The sequence below is a fragment of the Ascaphus truei genome, chromosome 9, assembly GCF_040206685.1.
Source record: "Ascaphus truei isolate aAscTru1 chromosome 9, aAscTru1.hap1, whole genome shotgun sequence".
Taxonomy (NCBI): Eukaryota; Metazoa; Chordata; class Amphibia; order Anura; family Ascaphidae; genus Ascaphus; species Ascaphus truei.
The window spans coordinates 45,128,759-45,154,169 of record NC_134491.1 but is presented as its reverse complement, the minus strand read 5'-3'; the positions used below and the strand labels follow the sequence as shown (position 1 = coordinate 45,154,169).

Sequence of the window (25,411 nt, the reverse complement as noted above, 5' to 3'; positions counted from 1 at the left end):
GGATTGACAGATGAAGAAAGAAGATAAAGAAGAACAAGAAATGGTTACAGATGAAGATAGAAGAAGGTGATTAAAGAAAGAAAAAAGAAGATTGGGGTACCTGAGCCGGATCTTCATGGCGGATGGCATCGGATGCTGTTGGAGGCCTTCAAGGTACGTGAGCTTCCTGTTTCCCCGGGAGTCGGAGGGCCACCGCTTCTAATGGTAAGTAATATATTCAATGTTTGTAAATGTCTCTTTTTACAGGTTTAATCTTTGGATGTGTTTTTTGATTTTTTGGGGGAGGCACATTGACTGATAATATATTAATCGGTACCTCTTTAGGGTACAGATTAATACACTATTATGACAATATTTGGGGGGCATTTCTCGCTTGGTATTGGTGTTGCTTTTTGGCATTTCATGTATTATGTGGATGTCATTGTTTGTTTTTTCATGCTTAATGTAATTAAAGGTTTGCGATTGGTGTTCGTTTGTATTTAATGTTATATTATGTTAGCTAATGTGTTTTATGGTTACTTCAGAGATTGTTAGAATTTCTTTCTTTCTATTTAACTGTTTAAATTCATTAATGTTGGAGTAATTCATTGTTTACATTGGTTAGTGTTACTATTCATTTTGAGTTGGTTTCGGAATTAATTGTTTAGATTGGTTAATGGTTTAATTAATTCATTGTTGATGTTGCTATTGATTGTATTGATTGGATTAGCTGGCTACTGTTTGTATTTATTGACGTGTGATTTTTTGGAGTTTAGTTACATTTTATTATTGTGTGTCTTGTGTATTAATTTATTGTCATTAGGGTGCCCATTGAGTGCTATAGAGGCTTATCATGCCCATATTATTATTATATGGGTATGATGTACCACTATACTACTCAATGGGTATTGGGTGGGTATAGTCAGTCAGGGTGGGTGCTTAGGCCTCCCGGGTTGGTATCGGGTCAGGGTGGGTTAACCCCTTAATCACTATAGCAGTTAGTAACCGCTAAGGTGATTAAGGGGTTAGGGGCCATTAAAATGTATTTATTTTGTATATATGCTTTCTGGCAACGGAGGACAGAGGGACCTGCTGTTGTGGTAAGTATAACTTTATTTATTTACTTTATTTATGTATGCTAATGCAGTGTTTAATAATGGGCAAATAATCTATTATCCATATCTGGATAATAGTTATTTTGTCCATTACTGTACTGTATGGATTTGGGCGGAGGGGGGGCGTGTATTGATGTTTTTTTAAATATTTATTAATATACATTTCTTTAATAGTGTAGAGGTGCAGGGGGTCTCCGGAGCTGAACCACGTTGGTTTTATGTCCGGGGACCCCCTGCTTCCCGAGATACAGGCCCCATTATGGGGTGCCGGTATCCCTCTGCCTTGAAATGTCCCGCGTCACGTGACCGGGACATTTCCTTGCATAGGAGATACCGGCACCCCATAAAGAGGCCTGTATCTCGGGAAGCAGGGGGTCCCCGGACTTAAAACCAACGTGGTTCAGCTCCGGAGACCCCCTGAACCTCTACACTATTAAAGAAATGTATATTTAAATAAATAATTTTCGGGCGACATTTCAGCTGGGAGAGGCGGCTCTCTCAGAGCATCTCTCTCTGCAGCAGAAATGAATCGCTGGTTTAGGCCTTTTCAGAGGCTCGATGCTCTCGCTGGCAGCAACTCGCCTGTTTTGGGCATTTTGCTATCACTGGTAATCGAGCCTTTCTGAATACCATGATAGCAACGCCCAAAAAACAGTCATTTTAAATTCCCTGGCGATTTTTTTTATCAACCCTCTCTCAATAAGGCCCTTAGTGAGCTGAAACAGGCAGCAAAACGCAACTCCTTTTCCAGCACACAGAGTCCTTCTTCAGTTTCTCAAAACTTTATTGGAGGGTGAACAGAAAACAAAAGGGGACCTGGGGGTAGCAGAATAAGGGGAAGGTAAAAAGACAAAGTTATCACCGGGGAGCAGTAAGGGAAGAACCACTATCAACGGCTGCTGGCTTGAAAAGGAAGGATACTCCAATACGCCAATTAAAAATACTTTTGCACTCAAAATCAAAGAAATACTTGCGGGTGCTTAACTCAAAAGGAAGAGTCCCCAATTTCCAAATGCAAGAAAAACCACTCCAGAAACTTGAGCATGCAGTCTAAAAAATAATAAAAGTAATAAAGCTGACGCTGCATCTTTTTCTTGCATGCGTTCATACTATTCTGGACCCAGGGTCCTGTCTATGGTATGAATGAACCCAGATAGCTTCAACTCAGCCCTCTTTCCCAAGCACAACACGTCCTGTATATTTTCTTCACTTTATTTAGGAAAGCAGCAATAAAAACAGGCACTTGTGGATAAGATGTTTGTGTTGGAAAGGTGTATCTCTGTGGGTGCTTTGTAGTAAGGGCAGGTGAAAAGAATTGGCCTTGTCATAGGGGTGTAACATGAATGTACTCACTCTGCCAATGTCAGGAAGTAAAAGACAGTGGGTACTGCTTGTGACACAGGGATAGGGGTCAGGCCATACTAACTGTCAGCAGGGACAGGGGTGAATGGGAAAGCCCATTAACTTGGAGGACTGGAGATGTTGCCAGGGCAACCAGGGGTGTGACAGACTGGAAGGAAAAAAGGCAACATAATGTATCCATTCCATCTGCACTGGGAGTGAAACTGCAAGGAAAGTAACATCCAAATACAGCTAGCAGGCAGAGCTGCCAAGGAAAGGGGTGGGGGGGGGGGGTGAAACAGAGAAGGCAGAAATGGGTATTTCTGTTCCATGACACATACTGTAAATACAACACAATACAAAGGTCTGGTGAAGATTTGTGCTATTTATAGCACTACTATTTTGACGCACATATTTTCCCCATTAAGAGCAATACGCACGCGCCAGCGTTATTTCACGCTCCCTTATTTAAGTGTGTTTTTTTTTACAAATATAATCCTTTTTCTACACCAGCATTGAATCCGTTTTGTGCCACTGACACTGAAACATCACCCCAAATTACCAATAGAACCTGAACGATTTTGCTAACGATACAGTGCATCAGGAAATAAGAGGAAGAATTGATTTTGATCAATACCACCCAATCAGGTCATTGATGATGATAATGAATGCAATAACTCACTGCAGGACCCGTATTCAATATGTTGTGAACTTGTCCTTCCCATACTAGGAAGAGTTTGCGGTTCAGCTCTATTTAAATAAAGGGACTAAAACCCTCTCCAGCACAGGGAAAATAGCTTTACAGAATATTGAATATGGACCAATGTGAGCTCTGTATATATATATATATATATATATATATATATATATATATATATATATATATATATATATATATATATATATATATATATATATATATATATATATATATATATATATATAGTCTTGTTGGCGAACATTTCTCTGACTCTGGCCATAAAATGAACGATCTGAGGGTTGCCATACTCAAAGGTAATCTTAAAACACCGAAAGAGAGACGGTTGCATGAATACAAATTTATGCAACTGTTCGGGACACTTAACGGTGGCCTAAACAGAGACCGAAATTTTATGAGTCATTACGGACACAAGTGAACTCTCTTCCCATGAGCGCTAAAGGCCATGTTATACATACTGTGCTATATGTATGCACACAGCTGTCTCTTACACATACAAATACTCCATGTTATTCCATCCCTATACACCAATAGGGACCACACAGTATCTACACACACTTTTAGTAATTCAACAATCTCTCACATTTCCACACCTACCCACACCATTAATATACACTCCCACTCCACACACCTTTTGTAAAGCACTGTTTTCACTGTGGGCTCTTCATTCATTTATATTCACATAGATACCCACACACACTCTTACATCACTAACATTCAGGGACCATTTAACACCTCTAGCCATAAAACACATCTACACACGGAGGAGGGACGAGCACAGATAACATTCCAAGAGACACTGTTTTTAAGTAAACCCTTTGCTTGCTTTATTCATTGTAACATCGCCATAAGAAGAGATCAGTGTATCTCGAAAGCTCGCACAAATAAAAGCATTTTGTTAGCCACAGAACGGTATCGTCTATTTATTTTTTATTATTGAAGCTCGGCTAACACGGTACTGATACCTCTATATGTATATATTTATATATATCCTGAAAAAAACACTTTTCTATTCATTATTGTGACGTTTTCTTGTTACATATCCCAATATACCATTGTGCCCATTGTGTACCTAACTCAAAGCTTGTTGTGGCTGTTGCAATAAGAAGCTTTCATATATAAATCTTGCAGTGTTTCCATTCCATTGGCGGAGTAATGTTAACTCTGCTACATTTCCTTATTGTCTGCTCAGCACACTTGAGCATTGTACAGTAAAACAGAATAATGTTCTTAAATTATGGATTTCTTTTATTGTATCTGTGGAACCCCGGGGGGATAATTGCAGCCTGATTACGCTTCCCCCCAAATTAGTTGCATTGTTTATGGATCTCCGCTGCTCTTGCTGAGCTTCTGTCAATATGTATCCTCTGGACACGTCCGACATACAAGAATCGTATGGATTTACAAACCGCAACTGCTGAATTATCAATACCAAGTGGAGGAGAATAAACACCCTAAAGAAGAAAAATGCTTCCTATAATGTTGTAATTATTTAATAGTTCTCCCTATTGTTCTAATTGTACGTCGTAACAAAGATATTTCAGACAGCTAGTCAACAAATGAGTAGTTATCATTGCTGAGATAAGTAGAACAGGGAAGGAGGGACAATCATTAGATGCTGATAATATCTTTGTTCACAAAAACAACACTATGGCTTTATTAGCCTCACATCCAGTTCTTTTCTCCAAGTAAATAATAAATCAACATCTCAATAACATGCCAATGATTTTAGAGCGTGGTTGTTTATGAAGGACAGAAGGAAAGTGCATATCAGTAAATAGGGACCAATGCAGTAAGGAGAAGAGATATTTTGCCCTTAAAATCAGTGCAGGCTGAGAAGCTCACTTTGGATATTTCTCTTATTGTGCACGTATTAAGTCGAGGGTTCTCAAGACCCCCAACAGGTCAGGTTTTCAGGATATTCCTGCTTCAGCACAGGTGGCTCAATCAGTCCCTGCTACACCACTGGTGGCTCAAGCAGTCACTGCTTCAGCACAGGTGGCTTAATCAGTGAATGAGCCACTGATTGAGCCACCTGTGCTGAAGCTGGGATATCCTCAAATCCCGCCCTGCTGGGGAGTCTTGAGGACTGGATTTGAGAACCCCAGGGTTAAGGAGTTTTGCCAGTTTTAATTTATAGGATTCACCTTCCCCCCTCCTCCCCCCTTTTATTTGCGGCAAAAAAAAATCTCTGAAGAATCAGCGCTGGCATGAACCTCATTGCAGACGGATGTGTCCACCTGCGGCCCGCTGATTCAAGGCCGGCACAATGCGTTGTGTGACGTCCGTCCTCCAGGTGCAAGGTGCCTCCGGTGCTGATGAAGTTACCGGGGAATTGGATGGACCTCTCAATACACTTCTGCCTTTCTTATTTTATGAGCTTGACACAGTTATGACACAAAGCATAATAAAACCCGCTTCAAGCCATTAAATACTTTTGATGCATCCTGATTGGGATGTGATGATTTTGAGCCCCTGGTTGACACTACACTTATCTTCACCGCGGCTGTCGGATATCTGAACTGGATGTGAAAGAACACATGGAAAGTGCCAAATGGATGCAACATGCACATTAAGTATGATTCTAAGTGACAGGTAAATGGCAGGAGCTGCTGGTGATGCCACGGAAGCAAAAGGGTTTGAAAATCTCCTGCCATTAGTAAAGGAGAAAGATAGCTGTATGCTGCTGGAAAGTCTGCTCTGCATCCATATTTTCAAATAAATTCCATTCTTGAAGGGCTAAAATGCAATCTGCGCTACAATATTACGCTTTCTCATACTATTTGAAGAGCTTATGGTTAAAATCCCTTTTTCTGTGCACTGTAATTATGCCTCAGAAATGGAGTATGGTTATCAGGGTATTTTTCTTCTGTAGCTGATGTTATAAGGCTGGCGTGGGCCAACTCTCATCCTCAAGGGCCACTAACAGGTCAGGTTTTGAGGATAAACCTGTTCACTCAGTCTCTGCTTCAGCACAGGTGGCTCAGATACTGAGCCACCTGTGCTGAAGCAGGCATATCCTGAAAATCGGATCTATTGGTGGCCCTTGAGGACTGGAGTTGCCCCCTGTTATAAGGTAACAGAATGCCTGTTAGGTGTCGGCAAATAAAAATCTTAAGCATTGTAATTTCAACTAAACATTGACGAAGAATGTGAAAATAATAGTCAATATCTAAATCAGGGCTGCACAACATACGGCCCGCCTGGCCTCTCTGTGCGGCCCGCAATAAATCCGGCCGGGCGACAAATTAATTAAAAAAAAAAAAAAAAAAAAAGTTTAAAAAAATGGCGCCGATTCCCTGCGATCCCGGCGCGCATGCGCTAGGCCCGCTCCCCACCCCCTTCCCTGCTCCCAACGTGGGGCGGAAGGGGAAGCAACACGCAGCTCCTCTGCGGGCCCGCTCCCCCCCCCTGCTCCCAACGTGGGGCGGAGGGGGAAGTAATAATTAAATAATTCAGCTCCTCCAGCGGCCTGCTTCTCACCGCTTCCCTCCGCGGCTAGCTTCTCGCATCCCCCACGAGCTCACCTCCCGTGCCCTCCTCCCCCCCCCCCCCCAGCCCGCGCCCCCAAGCCCACCTCCCATCCCGGGCAGCTGCCGCAGGGATATCGGGGGCAGGAGGAGCAAGCGTCCGGCGGCAAACTGCACCAACCCGGTCAAGGTAAGTCACTGTCACTGTTAGTCACTGTCTCCCACCCAGTCACTGTTAGTCACTGTCACCCACCCAGTCACTGTCACCCACCCACTCAGTCACTGTCACCCACTCAGTCACTGTCACCCACCGAGTCACTGTCACCCACCCAGTCACTGTCACCCACTCAGTCACTGTCACCCACCCAGTCACTGTCACCCACCCAGTCACTGTCACCCACCCAGTCACTGTCTCCCACCCACCCAGTCACTGTTAGTCACTGTCACCCACCCAGTCACTGTCACCCACCCACTCAGTCACTCACTCAGTCACTGTCACCCACTCAGTCACTGTCACCCACTCAGTCACTGTCACCCACTCAGTCACTGTCACCCACTCAGTCACTGTCACCCACTCAGTCACTGTCACCCACTCAGTCACTGTCACCCACTCAGTCACTGTCACCCACTCAGTCACTGTCACCCACTCAGTCACTGTCACCCACTCAGTCACTGTCAGTCACTGTCACCCACTCAGTCACTGTCACCCACTCAGTCACTGTCACCCACTCAGTCACTGTCACCCACCCAGTCACTGTCACCCACCCAGTCACTGTCACCCACCCACCCAGTCACTTGTCACCCTGTCACCCACCCAGTCTCTGTCACCCTGTCACCCACCCAGTCTCTGTCACCCTGTCACCCACCCAGTCTCTGTCACCCTGTCACCCACCCAGTCTCTGTCACCCTGTCACCCACCCAGTCTCTGTCACCCTGTCACCCACCCAGTCTCTGTCACCCTGTCACCCACCCAGCCACTGTCACCCACACAGTCACTGTCACCCACACAGTCACTGTCTCCCACCCAGTCACTGTCTCCCACCCAGTCACTGTCTCCCACCCAGTCACTGTCTCCCACCCAGTCACTGTCTCCCACCCAGTCACTGTCTCCCACCCACCCAGTCACTGTCTCCCACCCACCCAGTCACTGTCTCCCACCCACCCAGTCACCGTGTCACCCACCCAGTCACTGTCTCCCACCCAGTCACTGTCTCCCACCCAGTCACTGTCTCCCACCCACCCAGTCACTGTCTCCCACCCACCCAGTCACTGTCCCCCACCCACCCAGTCACTGTCTCCCACCCACCCAGTCACTGTCTCCCACCCACCCAGTCACTGTCTCCCACCCACCCAGTCACTGTCTCCCACCCACCCAGTCACTGTCTCCCACCCACCCAGTCACTGTCTCCCACCCACCCAGTCACTGTCTCCCACCCACACGTCCGAAAGAAAAAGTAATGGGCCGCAGAGAGCGGTGTTTATAAGGAGATTACATCTGACTGACCAGCAGGGAAAGCAGGTGCTGCATCTGCTGACCATCACTGACCATTGAGTGACCTTTAATTCCTGTAGCTAGCCTGTGTTCTTCCTAAAGCAAAGGAAAGAATTACAGACGTTCTCAGTGGAAATTATAAACACAAGGAAGAGGTCTCTATAACCACATTTAATGTGTTTGTAACCTCATGCAAAGCTTCTTCTGCAGAAAAGTGGAATAACATTTTCTAGAAGTAGGACGAAGTGTTCCACAATTTTTCTAGTGGTTACACTTTTTTTTTTTGTACCAGAAATTGGAGACTTGCAAAACGACTTTTTGAAACTAAAATTGCTTATAATTTAGCTGCAGCAAACCTCGTTCCTCCCCTAAAGATAACATTGCGGTCAGCAAATATGAAAACTATCATAATTGTCCTGTAGCCTCAGGTAGTAGAAATGCAGAAGCCCAAACAGTTGTGGAGTGTGTGTGACAGCTGAAGTCAGCACTTAATCCCCTGTTTACAAAGCACATTGGGAGAACAGAGCTGTGCACTGCAGCACTGAAGAGATTTTTTGTACAGTTTTCCGAGTCCTGATCACTGCAGCTTTGACATTACGACATGTTCTTTTGTCACATAGGTTTGAATCTCTGATAATAAATGGAACTGCAGTCTTAAATAAATGTAGCAAGAATGACTCAAGTATACAAAACGTCACCTGCATTATTTTCTCCTCTATATTTATCAAGGCAAAATAATAGGGTAGAGAAGCCAATGAATTGAGGTGTTAACCATGAAGAAATAGTAGATCCTTCTTTGAAATCTATAATAATAAAAGAGCCTGTGTGTGTCTGTCAGAGCCACAGATCCAAGACCATGAAACCTAGACACCTGAAACGTTGCATGCATACTAAGGGGGTGTGCGCCTGGGGGTTATTTTATATATTTATTTATTTTAGTTTATTTTTTCTTCTGTTTTTTTTTTTTTCTAGTTCAAGTAAGGCCACTGATTGGTTAGTTAGAGAGGTATGTGATTGGTCACCACGCTGAGCTGGCGGACCTCTGGAAATTTCTTAGGGGGAGAGTGTGGGACACAGGGGTGGGGTTGTAAGAGATAAGTGGGGGTGTAAGAGAGGGAGAGGTGAGTGAGTAAGAGAGGGAGTGGGGAGTAAGAGAGGGGGAGTAAGAGGAAGGTCACTGATGGGGTGTGAGTGTCACTGAGGGAGTGTGACAGTGAAGAGGGTGGATGTCATTATCATTTTGGTGGAAGTCTCACTGAGTGGTGGTTGGGATGGGAGTCTCAATAACCGGGAGTTGGGGTGGCAGTCAGTGAGGGGGGTTGAGATGGGAGTCTCAGTGAGGGGGGTTGAGATGGGAGTCTCAGTGAGTGGGGGTTGGGAGTCTCAGTGAGTGGGGGTTGGGGTGGGAGTCAGTGAGGGGGATTTGGGGTGGGAGTCTCAGTGAGTGGGGCTTGGGGTGGGTGTCTCAATGAGTGGGGGATGGGGTGGGAGTCTCATTGAGTCGGGGTTGGGGTGGGAGTCTCAGTGAGTGGGGGTTGGGGTGGGTGTCTCAGTGAGTGAGGGTTGGGAGTCTCAGTGAGTGGGGGTTGTGATGGGAGTCTCAGTGACTGGGAGTTGGGGTGGGAGTCTCACTGAGTGGGGGTTGGGGTGGGAGTCTCAGTGACCGGGAGATGGGGTGGGATTCTCAGTGAGTGGGGGTTGGGTGGGTGTCTCAGTGAGTGGGGGTTGGAATGGGAGTCTCAGTGAGTGGGGGTTGTGATGGGAGTCTCAGTGGCTCATTGTTGGGATGGAAGTCTCACTGAGTGGGGGTTGGGGTGCGAGTCTCAGTGACCGGGAGATGGGGTGGGATTCTCAGTGAGGGGGGGTTGGGGTGGAAGTCAGTGAGGAGGGTGAGATGGGAGTCTCAGTGAGTGGGGGTTGGGGTGGGAGTCAGTGAGTGGGGGATGGGGTGAGAGTCAGTGAGTGGGGGGTGGGAGTCTCAGTGAGTGGGGGTTGGGGTGGGTGTCTCAGTGAGTGAGGGTTGGGGTGGGAGTCTCAGTGAGTGGGGGTTGTGATGGGAGTCTCAGTGACTGGGAGTTGGGGTGGGAGTCTCAGTGAGTGAGGGTTGGAGGTGCAGCCTCACTCACTACAAGATGGAATTATTGATCTGGTTAAAGAGGGCGCGATTATTGATTGAGTCACAGATTTAGGTCTTCAATAGAAAAGATGACTCCAGAGTACTACAACTCGTGCGAAGCCGGGTACTTTAGCTAGTAATTCAATAAAACTGCTCTAATCATTCATGTTTCCCTAAAGGAAAAAGGCAATAGCAAGACTTAGATCCCAGTACGTTAACTCTTATATGCGAGGGGGAGACAATGTATGAATCTGGCACTGAAGCGGTTAAGATTAAACATTCCCCATAAGAGTGGCTAAAAAGTAATGGATCCATAAGGGTGTTTAAATGTAAGAGCTTCGTGGAAACATACAGCAAGATTCACCAACACCAGCAGGAGTACGACAACGCGACAAGCTCTCCACAAAAACAAGATGTGTTGATGTTAGTGTGTTTTTGACACCACCTCTATACAGCAGTCTTGTCGAATCAATAGGTGGCTCGCTTGTAAAACGGGAGAATAAAGGTCATTAAAGGAAACGTATTTGAACGAATCCATGTTTATAGCAGAGAGAGATCTTCCCATTACCATTCTGTGCAGAGATGAGCAAACGACATTATGTTACACTTAAAAATGCCGAATCTAACCAGTGCCGTAACGCTGGATATTAAAGAAGAAAAACACACACAATATAAGCCTATCGCATTCTGATATTCCACCAAATCGAAGCCCGCTAACTTGTGCTCCAGTTTGACATTCACTTAACAGCTCAGCTAAAGTTGCAGTTATCGGGTCCTTCGCTGCTGGAGAGATCAGTAAAACTGCAGCATTTCCAGCAGTCACGCGCAGGACCAATAAACACAAGGCACTTATAGATGTTATTGCAATGAAATTGCTAACACTTATTAATGGTGAACACAAAGTAAATAGTGTACTCAGCGCTTTGCACAGACAATACAGTACATGGAATTATAATACATTAAGCCAGGGGGGCTCAACGCGAGACCTTATGATCCCCTCCCCCCCAAGTTAGGTTTTAAGGATATCCCTGCGTCAGCACAGTTGGCTCAATCAGTGGCTGAGTTTGAGCCACTGATTGAGCCACATGTGCTTTAACAGGGACCGATTGAGTCATCTGTGCTGAAGCAGGGATATCCTGAAGACCTGACCTCAGGGGGGGGGGGGGGTCATGAGGACTAGAGTTGAGAACTCCTGCATTAAGCGAAACAAAGTCAGACAATAGGAAAGGAATTCCCTGCCCCGGAGAGCTTACAATCTAAGACGCGCCAAATTACCGTCACTGTTTGGCAAACACTCGTGGTTACCACCACCCGTCACCTATTGCAGAAAATTCCTACAGAGGCTGGCGACTAACTTCCCCATTCACACATCACTTACTGTACCGATTACTGTTCTTAGATGTGTCTGACTAGTGAATCCCCTTTCTTTGCATTTCTCTGATTGATAAAGACAAGATATTTTATCCTGCTTGCAACAGGGAGGAAAATAGCTTATTCGCTGCTGGATTTGGCAGTGACACCTAATGTACACTGTGGGGAGGGGGGGATTATTCTTTTAGCGTGGCAATCCACGTCTAAAGTGCCCATCGGAAGCGGATTGGCATGCATTGCTATTCTGTAATTCTTTCTTGCGTCTCCAATACGTCCGGAAAAGGCTTTCCTTAGGAGCGGTTTCATGCCGGTTCTGCAAATCCGGACAGAATTACCAAAAGCGCATTTTTTGCAAACTAGCTGAATTCTAGTAGCTCCGAAAAGTGCAAAAGCTAAACTGCTTCAAACAAATAGCATGTTTTCCCCTCTCCGCCTGAAGGAGGTGAGGAGGGCGGCCAGGTGGTTTTCCAAAAATACAGGACACAATGGTGAAAGGTGCGACGCGCTCGAGACACACACACACCTCTGCTCCATGCTGTTTCCTCCTCTGCTTGGCCCTGCCACCATGGTCCTGACACCTCCTGCTGATTGGCTGCATTACCCAGCAGCAGTAAATCAGGATGGAGGAAGCTGCCCAGCCCCCTCGCAACAGCCCTGCTCTCTCCCTGCTCAGGGAAATCCTGCGGCCCCCCCAAGGTGGTCAGGTCACTATGTACAGAGAGGCAATACCGGTATACACATACACGCCCAGAGAGGCAATACCGGTATACACATACACGCTCAGAGAGGTAATACCGGTATACACATACACGCCCTGAGAGGTAATACTGGTATACACATACACGCCCAGAGAGGTAATACCGGTATACACATACACGCTCAGAGAGGCAATACCGGTATACACATACACGCCCAGAGAGGCAATACCGGTATACACATACACGCCCAGAGAGGTAATACCTGTATACACATACACGCCCAGAGAGGCAATACCGGTATACACATACACGCCCAGAGAGGCAATACCGGTATACACATACACGCCCAGAGAGGTAATACCGGTATACACATACACGCCCAGAAAGGTAATACCGGTATACACATACACGCCCAGAGAGGCAATACCGGTATACACATACACGCCCAGAGAGGTAATACCTGTATACACATACACGCCCAGAGAGGCAATACCGGTATACACATACACGCCCAGAGAGGTAATACCGGTATAAACATACACGCCCAGAGAGGTAATACGGTATACACATACACGCCCAGAGAGGCAATACCGGTATACACATACACGCCCAGAGAGGCAATACCGGTATACACATACACGCCCAGAGAGGTAATACCAGTATACACATACACACCCACAGAGGTAATACCGGCATACACATACACGCCCAGAGAGGTAATACCTGTATACACATAAACGCCCAGAGAGGTAATACCGGTATACACATACACGCCCAGAGAGGTAATACCGGTATACACATACACGCCCAGAGAGGTAATACCGGTATACACATACACGCCCAGAGAGGTAATACCGGTATACACATACACACCCAGAGAGGTAATACCGGTATACACATACACGCCCAGAGAGGTAATACCGGTATACACATACACGCCCAGAGAGGTAATACCGGTATACACATACATGCCCAGAGAGGTAATACCGGTATACACATACACACCCAGAGAGGTAATACCGGTATACACATACACGCCCAGAGAGGTAATACCGGTATACACATACACGCCCAGAGAGGTAATACCGGTATACACATACACGCCCAGAGAGGTAATACCGGTATACACATACATGCCCAGAGAGGTAATACCGGTATACACATACACGCCCAGAGAGGTAATACCGGTATACACATACACGCCCAGAGAGGTAATACCGGTATACACATACACGCCCAGAAAGGTAATACCGGTATACACATACACGCCCAGAGAGGTAATACCGGTATACACATACACGCCCAGAGAGGTAATACCGGTATACACATACACGCCCAGAGAGGTAATACCGGTATACACATACACGCCCAGAGAGGTAATACCGGTATACACATACACGCCCAGAGAGGTAATACCGGTATACACATACACACCCAGAGAGGTAATACTGGTATACACATACACGCCCAGAGAGGTAATACCGGTATACACATACACGCCCAGAGAGGCAATACTGGTATACACATACACGCCCAGAGAGGTAATACCGGTATACACATACACGCCCAGAGAGGCAATACTGGTATACACATACACGCCCAGAGAGGTAATACCGGTATACACATACACGCCCAGAGAGGTAATACCGGTATACACATACACACCCAGAGAGGTAATACCGGTATACACAGACACGCCCAGAGAGGTAATACCGGTATACACAGACACGCCCAGAGAGGTAATACCGGTATACACAGACACGTCCAGAGAGGTAATACCGGTATACACATACACGCCCAGAGAGGTAATACCGGTATACACATACACGCCCAGAGAGGTAATACCGGTATACACATACACTCCCGGAGAGGTAATACCGGTATACACGTACACGCCCAGAGAGGTAATACCAGTATACACATACACGCCCAGAGAGGTAATACCGGTATATACATACACGCCCAGAGAGGTAATACCGGTATACACATACACGCCCAGAGAGGTAATATTGGTATACACATACCCGCCCAGAGAGGTAATACCGGTATACACATACCCGCCCAGAGAGGTAATACCGGTATACACATACACGCCCAGAGAGGTAATACCGGTATACACATACACACCCAGACAGGTAATACCGGTATACACATACACGCCCAGAGAGGTAATACCGGTATACACATACACGCCCAGAGAGGTAATATTGGTATACACATACACGCCCAGAGAGGTAATACCGGTATACACATACATGTCCAGAGAGGTAATATCGGTATACACGTACACACCCAGAGAGGTAATACCGGTATACATATATACGCCCAGAGAGGTAATACCGGTATGCACATACACCCCCAGAGAGGTAATACCGGTATACACGTACACGCCCAGAGAGGTAATACCGGTATACGCATACACGCCCAGAGAGGTAATACCGGTATACACATACACCCCCAGAGAGGTAATACCGGTATACACATACACGCCCAGAGAGGTAATACCGGTATACACATACACACCCAGAGAGGTAATACCGGTATGCACATACACACCCAGAGAGGTAATACAGGTATACACATACACACCCAGAGAGGTAATACCGGTATACACATACACCCCCAGAGAGGTAATACCGGTATGCACATACACACCCAGAGAGGTAATACCGGTATACATATATACGCCCAGAGAGGTAATACCGGTATGCACATACATGCCCAGAGAGGTAATACCGGTATGCACATACACACCCAGAGAGGTAATACCGGTATACATATATACGCCCAGAGAGGTAATACCGGTATACATATACACGCCCAGAGAGGTAATACCGGTATACATATACACGCCCAGAGAGGTAATACCGGTATACACATACACACCCAGAGAGGTAATACCAGTATACACATACATGCCCAGAGAGGTGATATCGGTATACACGTACACACCCAGAGAGGTAATACTGGTATACACAAACATGCCCAGAGAGGTAATATCGGTATACACACACATGCCCAGAGAGGTAATACCGGTATACACAAACATGCCCAGAGAGGTAATATCGGTATACACACACATGCCCAGAGAGGTAATACTGGTATACACAAACATGCCCAGAGAGGTAATATCGGTATACACATACACGCCCAGAGAGGTAATACCGGTATACACGTACACGCCCAGAGAGGTAATACCGGTATACACATACACGCCCAGAGAGGCAATACCGGTATACACATACATGTCCAGAGAGGTAATACCGGTATACACATACACGCCCAGAGAGGTAATACCGGTATACACATACATGTCCAGAGAGGTAATACCGGTATACACATACATGTCCAGAGAGGTAATATCGGTATACACGTACATACCCAGAGAGGTAATACCGGTATGCACATACACACCCAGAGAGGTAATACCGGTATACATATATACGCCCAGAGAGGTAATACCGGTATACATATACACGCCCAGAGAGGTAATACCGGTATACATATACACGCCCAGAGAGGTAATACCGGTATACACATACACACCCAGAGAGGTAATACCAGTATACACATACATGCCCAGAGAGGTGATATCGGTATACACGTACACACCCAGAGAGGTAATACTGGTATACACAAACATGCCCAGAGAGGTAATATCGGTATACACACACATGCCCAGAGAGGTAATACCGGTATACACAAACATGCCCAGAGAGGTAATATCGGTATACACACACATGCCCAGAGAGGTAATACTGGTATACACAAACATGCCCAGAGAGGTAATATCGGTATACACATACACGCCCAGAGAGGTAATACCGGTATACACGTACACGCCCAGAGAGGTAATACCGGTATACACATACATGTCCAGAGAGGTAATACCAGGACACACACACGCCCACAGAGGTAATACCGGTATACACGTACACGCCCAGAGAGGTAATACCGGTATACACATACATGTCCAGAGAGGTAATACCAGGACACACACATGTCTAGTATTACCTCTAATTCTTTACTGGACAGTGTCCAAATACAGGACAGTCCGGTTCAACACTGGACACCTGGTAACCCCAGTCAGGTGAGATAGGAACGGCGAGTTCCCTCTGGCACAGAGGTTCCCAACTCAAGTCTTCAGGTAACGCTAACCATGCAGGGTTTAAGGATACTCCCTGCTTGAGCACAGGTGGTTCAATCAAAATGATTGGACACCTGTGCTAATGAGAACCTGCACTGTTAGTGGTCCATGAGGACTGGATTCGGGAACCTCAGCTACAGAGCCTGAAATAGGTCTTTTGTGTGGTGGAGGGGGGCCTCTCTCAGGCTCCGGGGGAAGTTAGCGCCCCCTTCAGATCATCCCGCTTCAAAACTAATCTGGGGACATGCATGTTAAACCGCCCGGTTTGGCAAAGCCAACTTTGGAGCTGCGAGAATAGGCGCTTGGGAATCAGTTGTTAATGATAATGAAGGGAGAAACTGGCCTAAGGATAACCACAGATATTCACGTCCCAACATAGCCCTCTTCAGATTAAGATTTACAATGGGGGAAAAAAATCCTTTGGTGCTGAGAGCGCAAAGATAATTTTGAGAGATTTATTGTCTTTCGGCACAATTTGTAGCACTGTATTTCAAACCATTGACCTTTACAAAACTCCACAGTGACTAACTAATTACACAAGAACTAGAAGTGTTTACTGTTAGAAAAGAGTATTGTGTTACTAAATAACCTTGGGAGTCTGCACAGCCAATGGAGCTGAGAATTCAGTTATTAGATGGGATTCTACCAATGGTTGTTTCACTTTGCTGCTGCTGGGATCTGGCTGCTGAGGTTAGTACATTCAGTGCCACACAGTCAGCAGTCTGGAATTCCCTGTCTGCATTTTAGGCTTCTAATAATTTTCCATTTACTGTTATTTACAGGGGAAGATGGGACAGTTCAGATGGTAACAGGATGCAATAGGGTAAAAAGGGGAAACTAGGGGACAGTAAAAAAAAAAAAAAAAAAAAAAGCCAGGAAGGTGAAGGAGAGACTCAGCTGTAGGGAACAAGACAAGTGTGTAAGGGAGCGATGGAGTGAAATTAGCCAACAGCCATCAATGGAAGTAATGACATGACAGGCTGCTATAGAAGTGCTGAATGAGGGGATACTGCAGTCACGGGGGGTGGGGGGGCACTTGCACTGGTGGAGCCAGGTGCTTTAGGAAGTAGTGGTTCATCTTCTGCAGTTATCAGTTACACCAGGAGCGGCCAACTTCAGTCAAGGGCCACCAACAGGTCAGGTTTGAAGGTTATCCCTGCTTCAGCAGAGTTGGCTCAATCAGTGGCTCAGCCAGTAACTGAGCCACCTGAGCTGAAGCAGGGATATCCTTAAAACCTGCCCTGTTGCCCTTGAGGACTGGAGTTGGCCGCTCTTGAGGTACACTATGCTTTTCTGCCCAAACTTCTGTTAGTATAAAGTGACCACAGCTATATCTATCCCACACCTTCTATCTCTATCCCACCCTTCTATCTCTATCCCACACCCTATATCTCTATCCCACCCTTCTATCACTATCCCACACCTTCTATCTCTATCCCACCCTTCTATCTCTATCCCACCCTTCTATCTCTATCCCACCCTTCTATCTCTATCCCACACCCTATATCTCTATCCCACCCTTCTATCACTATCCCACCCCTTCTATCTCTATCCCACCCTATATCTCTATCCCACCCTTCTATCACTATCCCACACCTTCTATCTCTATCCCACCCTTCTATCTCTATCCCACCCTTCTATCTCTATCCCACCCTTCTATCTCTATCCCACACCCTATATCTCTATCCCACCCTTCTATCTCTATCCCACCCTTCTATCTCTATCCCACCCTTCTATCTCTATCCCACCCTTCTATCTCTATCCCACCCTTCTATCTCTATCCCACCCTTCTATCTCTATCCCACACCCTATATCTCTATCCCACCCTTCTATCACTATCCCACCCCTTCTATCTCTATCCCACCCTATATCTCTATCCCACCCTTCTATCACTATCCCACACCTTCTATCTCTATCCCACCCTTCTATCTCTATCCCACCCTTCTATCTCTATCCCACCCTTCTATCTCTATCCCACACCCTATATCTCTATCCCACCCTTCTATCTCTATCCCACCCTTCTATCTCTATCCCACGCCCTCTATCTCTATCCCACGCCGTCTATCACTATCCCACCCCTTCTATCTCTATCCCACCCCTTCTATCTCTATCCCACCCCTTCTATCTCTATCCCACCCCTTCTATCTCTATCCCACCCCTTCTATCTCTATCCCACACCTTCTATCTCTATCCCACACCTTCTATCTCTATCCCACACCTTCTATCTCTATCCCACACCTTCTATCTCTATCCCACACCTTCTATCTCTATCCCACACCTTCTATGTCTATCCCACACCTTCTATGTCTATCCCACACCTTCTATGTCTATCCCACACCTTCTATGTCTATCCCACACCTTCTATCTCTATCCCACCCCTTCTATCTCTATCCCACCCCTTCTATCTCTATCCCACCCCTTCTATCTCTATCCCACCCCTTCTATCTCTATCCCACCCCTTCTATCTCTATCCCACCCCTTCTATCTCTATCCCACCCCTTCTATCTCTATCCCACCCCTTCTATCTCTATCCCACCCCTTCTATCTCTATCCCACACCTTCTATCTCTATCCCACCCTTCTATCTCTATCCCACCCTTCTATCTCTATCCCACACCCTATATCTCTATCCCACCCTTCTATCACTATCCCACCCCTTCTATCTCTATCCCACCCTATATCTCTATCCCACCCTATATCTCTATCCCACCCTTCTATCACTATCCCACACCTTCTATCTCTATCCCACCCTTCTATCTCTATCCCACCCTTCTATCTCTATCCCACCCTTCTATCTCTATCCCACACCCTATATCTCTATCCCACCCTTCTATCTCTATCCCACCCTTCTATCTCTATCCCACGCCCTCTATCTCTATCCCACGCCGTCTATCACTATCCCACCCCTTCTATCTCTATCCCACACCTTCTATCTCTATCCCACACCTTCTATCTCTATCCCACACCTTCTATCTCTATCCCACACCTTCTATGTCTATCCCACACCTTCTATGTCTATCCCACACCTTCTATGTCTATCCCACACCTTCTATGTCTATCCCACCCCTTCTATGTCTATCCCACCCCTTCTATCTCTATCCCACCCCTTCTATCTCTATCCCACCCCTTCTATCTCTATCCCACCCCTTCTATCTCTATCCCACCCCTTCTATCTCTATCCCACCCCTTCTATCTCTATCCCACCCCTTCTATCTCTATCCCACCCCTTCTATCTCTATCCCACCCCTTCTATCTCTATCCCACCCCTTCTATCTCTATCCCACCCCTTCTATCACTATCCCACGCCTTCTATCACTATCCCACGCCTTCTATCACTATCCCACGCCTTCTATCACTATCCCACGCCTTCTATCTCTATCCCACGCCTTCTATCTCTATCCCACACCCTCTATCACTATCCCACACCCTCTATCACTATCCCACACCCTCTATCACTATCCCACACCCTCTATCACTATCCCACACCCTCTATCACTATCCCACACCCTCTATCTCTATCCCACACCCTCTATCTCTATCCCACACCCTCTATCACTATCCCACACCCTCTATCACTATCCCACACCTTCTATCACTATCCCACACCTTCTATCACTATCCCACCCCTTCTATCTCTATCCCACACCTTCTATCTCTATCCCACACCTTCTATCTCTATCCCACACCTTCTATCTCTATCCCACACCTTCTATCTCTATCCCACACCTTCTATCTCTATCCCACCCCTTCTATCTCTATCCCACCCCTTCTATCTCTATCCCACCCCTTCTATCTCTATCCCACCCCTTCTATCTCTATCCCACCCCTTCTATCTCTATCCCACCCCTTCTATCTCTATCCCACCCCTTCTATCTCTATCCCACCCCTTCTATCTCTATCCCACCCCTTCTATCTCTATCCCACCCCTTCTATCTCTATCCCACCCCTTCTATCTCTATCCCACCCCTTCTATCTCTATCCCACCCCTTCTATCTCTATCCCACCCCTTCTATCTCTATCCCACCCCTTCTATCTCTATCCCACCCCTTCTATCTCTATCCCACCCCTTCTATCACTATCCCACGCCTTCTATCACTATCCCACGCCTTCTATCACTATCCCACGCCTTCTATCACTATCCCACGCCTTCTATCTCTATCCCACGCCTTCTATCTCTATCCCACACCCTCTATCACTATCCCACACCCTCTATCACTATCCCACACCCTCTATCACTATCCCACACCCTCTATCACTATCCCACACCCTCTATCACTATCCCACACCCTCTATCACTATCCCACACCCTCTATCACTATCCCACACCCTCTATCACTATCCCACACCCTCTATCTCTATCCCACACCCTCTATCTCTATCCCACACCTTCTATCACTATCCCACACCTTCTATCTCTATCCCACACCTTCTATCACTATCCCACACCTTCTATCACTATCCCACCCCTTCTATCTCTATCCCACCCCTTCTATCTCTATCCCACACCTTCTATCTCTATCCCACACCTTCTATCTCTATCCCACACCTTCTATCTCTATCCCACACCTTCTATCTCTATCCCACACCTTCTATCTCTATCCCACACCTTCTATCTCTATCCCACACCTTCTATCTCTATCCCACACCTTCTATCTCTATCCCACACCTTCTATCACTATCCCACACCCTCTATCACTATCCCACATCCTCTATCACTATCCCACACCTTCTATCACAGCCACGGGCCTCATGCTACATTTAGCACCACTGTATTATGTCTGGTTTGTCCCAGCTGAGGGGGTTGTGCAATTAGTAGACATTCTGTTGTCTGTTTTAACGGTTTACAAATCTGAAACGTGAGATTAAAAGGATTTCTTAATACTGTACATTCCGTTGGAAGTAGTGGAGTCGGACCACGGCAGCAATTTGATTTCCTTATGGGGCAAACCTATGCATTGTCTGGGAGGGGTAAGGCCTCGCCCCAAAACAATGATTTAGTTGCTTGCTTACAAGCTGAAAAAATAAAGATTATTTTAGCTGAGATATCTAAAAATGAAATCTGTTGGTTTGAAGTAAGTAGTGAACCGTACCACTACGGTTGCAGATTTCAATAAATACTGTTTTTCAAAAATACAAAATATAAACATCTTCCCAGAGTACCAATATTTTTTTTAAATGGCACTTCAAGAACTGAAATAGATTCAATTCAATCTGTTTGTTATCCAGGTTCATTAGGATTATTGGGATGGAGATCACCAAGGGTGAGAGATTTAACGGCACCAAACTGTCACGCTTGTGCTCTCCTCACAAGCGCAGGGAGAAAGGGAAGGACCCGTTAGCGAGGTGGGGAGGCCGCAGGGGATACGAAGGGAGTAAGTTGCCGCGCAGCTTGGGATTGGCGCACGTAGTCACGTGACCGCGCCGCGCGCATGAGAATGCGCGACACGTCCGGAGGTGCAGAGCCAAGCTCAGAGACACGAGTGATCCAGCTGCATGTGCGCGCATGCTCTGACAGCAGAGCGGGAGTGAACGCGTTCTCAGGCACCAATGCGGGGGTTGTGGGAAGCCAACGCTTCAGCACGGGAGTCTGGAAACGGAAACCAGAAACATGATACAGGAACATGGGCATGGAGTCCAGAGCACAAGGTAACATCCAGAGAAGGATTGCTTCTTGGCGAACGTCCAGACTTCTTAAAGGCATAGTAACAAAAACAGCAAGGTGCAGCGAAACTAAATAAATATAAGGTTTCTTAGTCTAATCCATTGGCCAAGGAATTATAAGCCTACTACCACGTCAAGGTGAGCCCTACTTAGCAGGTACCTAAACTAACCTCAGTAGTATAAGAGTGACTGTCCAAGTCTTCCGGAATCCGCAGGAGATAAGTAAAGGTCTCAAGGAGGTCCAGACAGGAACAGTATGCGATGAGTACCAGCAGGCACCAGGGAAGGCAGCAAAAGACTAATAGCAGAGAGAAAGTCAAAGAGAGGCTTACTTCCTGTCAGGATGAAGAGGGCAGGGTTTGCCAGAAAGCAAGATGGTGTTGCTTGCTTCAGAATCCTTAAAGACACAGGATCTTGACTCGCAGCTAGAGGGCGGCGATCAGAAGTAAACAGGTAAGGAAGGGACACTCCGCAGGGGGCGTGTTCCGCGCATCGTTACACAAACGTGGTAGATAATAATAATAATAATATCTGTCCCCACCTGCTCACCCATTTGCTCCCATTTCTCCTTTCGTTACATCTCCTGCCGTTGTACTGTAGGTGTCCTTTGTGCCTCTGCTAGAATTGATATAGGCTTATAAATGGTTGAATCATCGATCTGCAACACGTTCTCGGTGCTAGAAACTAATGTCGGCTTTGTGTGGCAACTGGGAGCCCCGGTTACATTATTATTGACAACTTCTGATTCTTCTAATGTCTGGATTTGATTCCCCATTGTGAAATCATCAAATACACTCGTTTCCTACTTTCCAGCAGGGTTGATGCAACCGTGCAAGGACTTTAATTTAAGTAGTCTTCATTTTGGTTTTCTTAAAAATGCTTAACATGGGACCGTATCCCCGTTGTAACTTTGTAACTGCTACAACATGTGTTCCTCAATTAGTAATTGCTTTTAATGATGCATGTACTTTTATATGTATTATTGTGCATTTCACCTATCTTAATGTGCAAATGTATAAATAATAATAATAATGTGCGGATACCTGGCAAGCATCTGGTTGCTAGGGAAGCTGCGGGTGGTGGTGTGAGGGGCGACCGGGTCGCCGGGGGCTCCGTAATGGGCAGAGTAGAGGGCGCCACCATCTTGGATGTCATCGCGCATGCGCGATATCCGGCGCATTCGCGATATCCGGCGCATGCGCAGGAGGGGAAGAGTCACGTGGCTATGAGGAGATAGGCTCAGAGGGGACTACAATTCGCAGCAGCCCCAAGGGCTGCAGATCACATGGTGCAAACGGCCAATAGGGCCTTTAGGATCTCAGGTGCGAAGGACTAGATACATTTGGCGCGATCAGGGGGAGTAATGTCAGTTGGAGCCAGGATGGAGAAGGGGAAGGTAGGGTCTGAGTGTCAGTGGCACTCAGACTAGGCCAGAGTACCCCCTTAGGTCCCAGATAGGCCCCACTCGTGTAGGTTGTGGCTGCTTCAGGGAAAGGCCCCCAGATAGGGACATTTCCCCAGTAACCTGATAATGAAGACGCCCCACAGTGATTCACCGCCTCTGGTCTTGGACCAGACCACCTACGTACATAGACTCTTAAAGGTGGGACCCTCCTACCGGAGACCACCCAACATAGAGGCGGACGCCATCGCGGACAACGACGTCGCTGGATCAACAGATCCTCATCGCTAATGCTGCGCTTATAGTGCCGGCAACAGCGATGCGACGTTGCATCAAAACAATGCATTGCCGCCGTCGCGTGCGCTTATAGTAAGCGCAGCGCGACGGAAGTCATCTCAATTTGATTTTTCCAGTGACCGCAGCCTGACGTCACCGTCGCCAGCACTATAAGCGTAGCCTAAGTTGGCCGCACCGAGTACTGGAGTACTTGGCAGGTACCTCAACCAAGTGCACCAACAATTCACGGCGTAGCACTACTTCATACACTTTGTGTGGGCCTGACATTGGGAGAAGGACATCAGGTTATTGGTGCCTGGCAACCAATGTACTTTGGGGACACTCACTGGTGGTATCAGGTTGGGGCCTATTATACTGTGGGGTACAGGGTACTGTTATTAGTGTGTACAGTAAAGGTTGCTATATATATATATATATATATATATATATATATATATATATATATATATATATATATATATACACACCTGTGTGAGTGTATTACTGTCATTGTTCCTGGGAGGGGCTTATCCTTACCCTTTCAGGTGGAGGCGCTGCACCGAGGCGGACATCCAATCACCCCAGGCTCGCAGTGGCGGAGGCTCAAGCCTTCAGGTAACTGCAGCATTGGTAATCCCTTCTAGTTAAAGGGGAACAAGGGCTACATAAAAGAAAGGAATAGGGAAGCTGTTACATTGCTGAGTTCTTCAACATTATTGCAACCTCAGTGTCAAGTAGAGATGCAGAATGTATGTATGCCTGTATATCTTTGTTTATATACCGGCATCAATGTACATCTCGCTTCACAACAGTAATACACGTGACATAATCATATAAATAACAAATAATACAAATAACACATAATGGGAAGAAGTGCTTCAGACATAAAAGTAAGATTTAGGAAGAGGAGTCCCTGCCCCGAAGAGCTTACAATCTAATTGAGAGCTTACAATCTAATTGAGAGCTTACAATCTAATTGGTAAGTAAGAAGAACGTACAGAGACACTAGGAAGGTCTCCTGGTAAGTGCGTCTGCAGGATAAAACAAGTGAACAATTTATAGACTGGAAATTGTGTTTTTTGTCACCTTGTAGGGATAAATAAAGAAAGCATTATGCGCTGTGAAAGATATGTTCTTAATGATTTCAATTTGTTTTCTATCATTTTTTCATTTATCTGTATTTTGAGCTGACCTTATTTTAATAACGGTGCTGGAACGCGAGTAATTGAAAGCGTGTGTGATGCTGCAGCGGAGATGACCAGCCTTTGCATATATTTGTTTCTCCTTGGGCTTGCAAAGGACACGCAGTAATTACAGCCAATGTGGAACAGTAAGAAACCTTAATGCCTTGAGACAATGGGGACATATCAACATTTAGAAACAGAGGTCAACTGTGACCTATTAAGAAAATGACTAGAGTAATGTGAACTGGTTGTGTCCTGCAACAAAGCACAAAGTCACGGTAAGGCTGTGAGATAAGGAAATGGCAAAAGTCAGAAGATTGCAAGGAATTATAGTCCTGTTTTCCAAAGTTCTGTAAGATGAAGCAAAACCATTAACAGGGGAAAGGAATAATGACAACAAAATAGTTGGTTCAAGGCGTCCCAGGTTTTAGTTACCTGTAGA

At 46.2% G+C, this 25,411-nt stretch overlaps 1 long non-coding RNA gene across 1 annotated transcript in view; it reads right to left on the bottom strand.

Moving 5' to 3' along the window:
- Positions 1-24,429, bottom strand: part of LOC142502277 (uncharacterized) — a 28,527-nt gene extending 4,098 nt beyond the window's left edge. Inside the window, exons 1-2 of the long non-coding RNA XR_012803710.1 lie at positions 24,323-24,429; positions 101-198 (exon numbers count right to left, since the gene is read on the bottom strand). This is a non-coding gene — a long non-coding RNA (uncharacterized LOC142502277). The remainder of the gene's footprint in view (positions 1-100; positions 199-24,322) is intronic.
- Between the last annotated feature and the right edge of the window lie 982 nt (positions 24,430-25,411).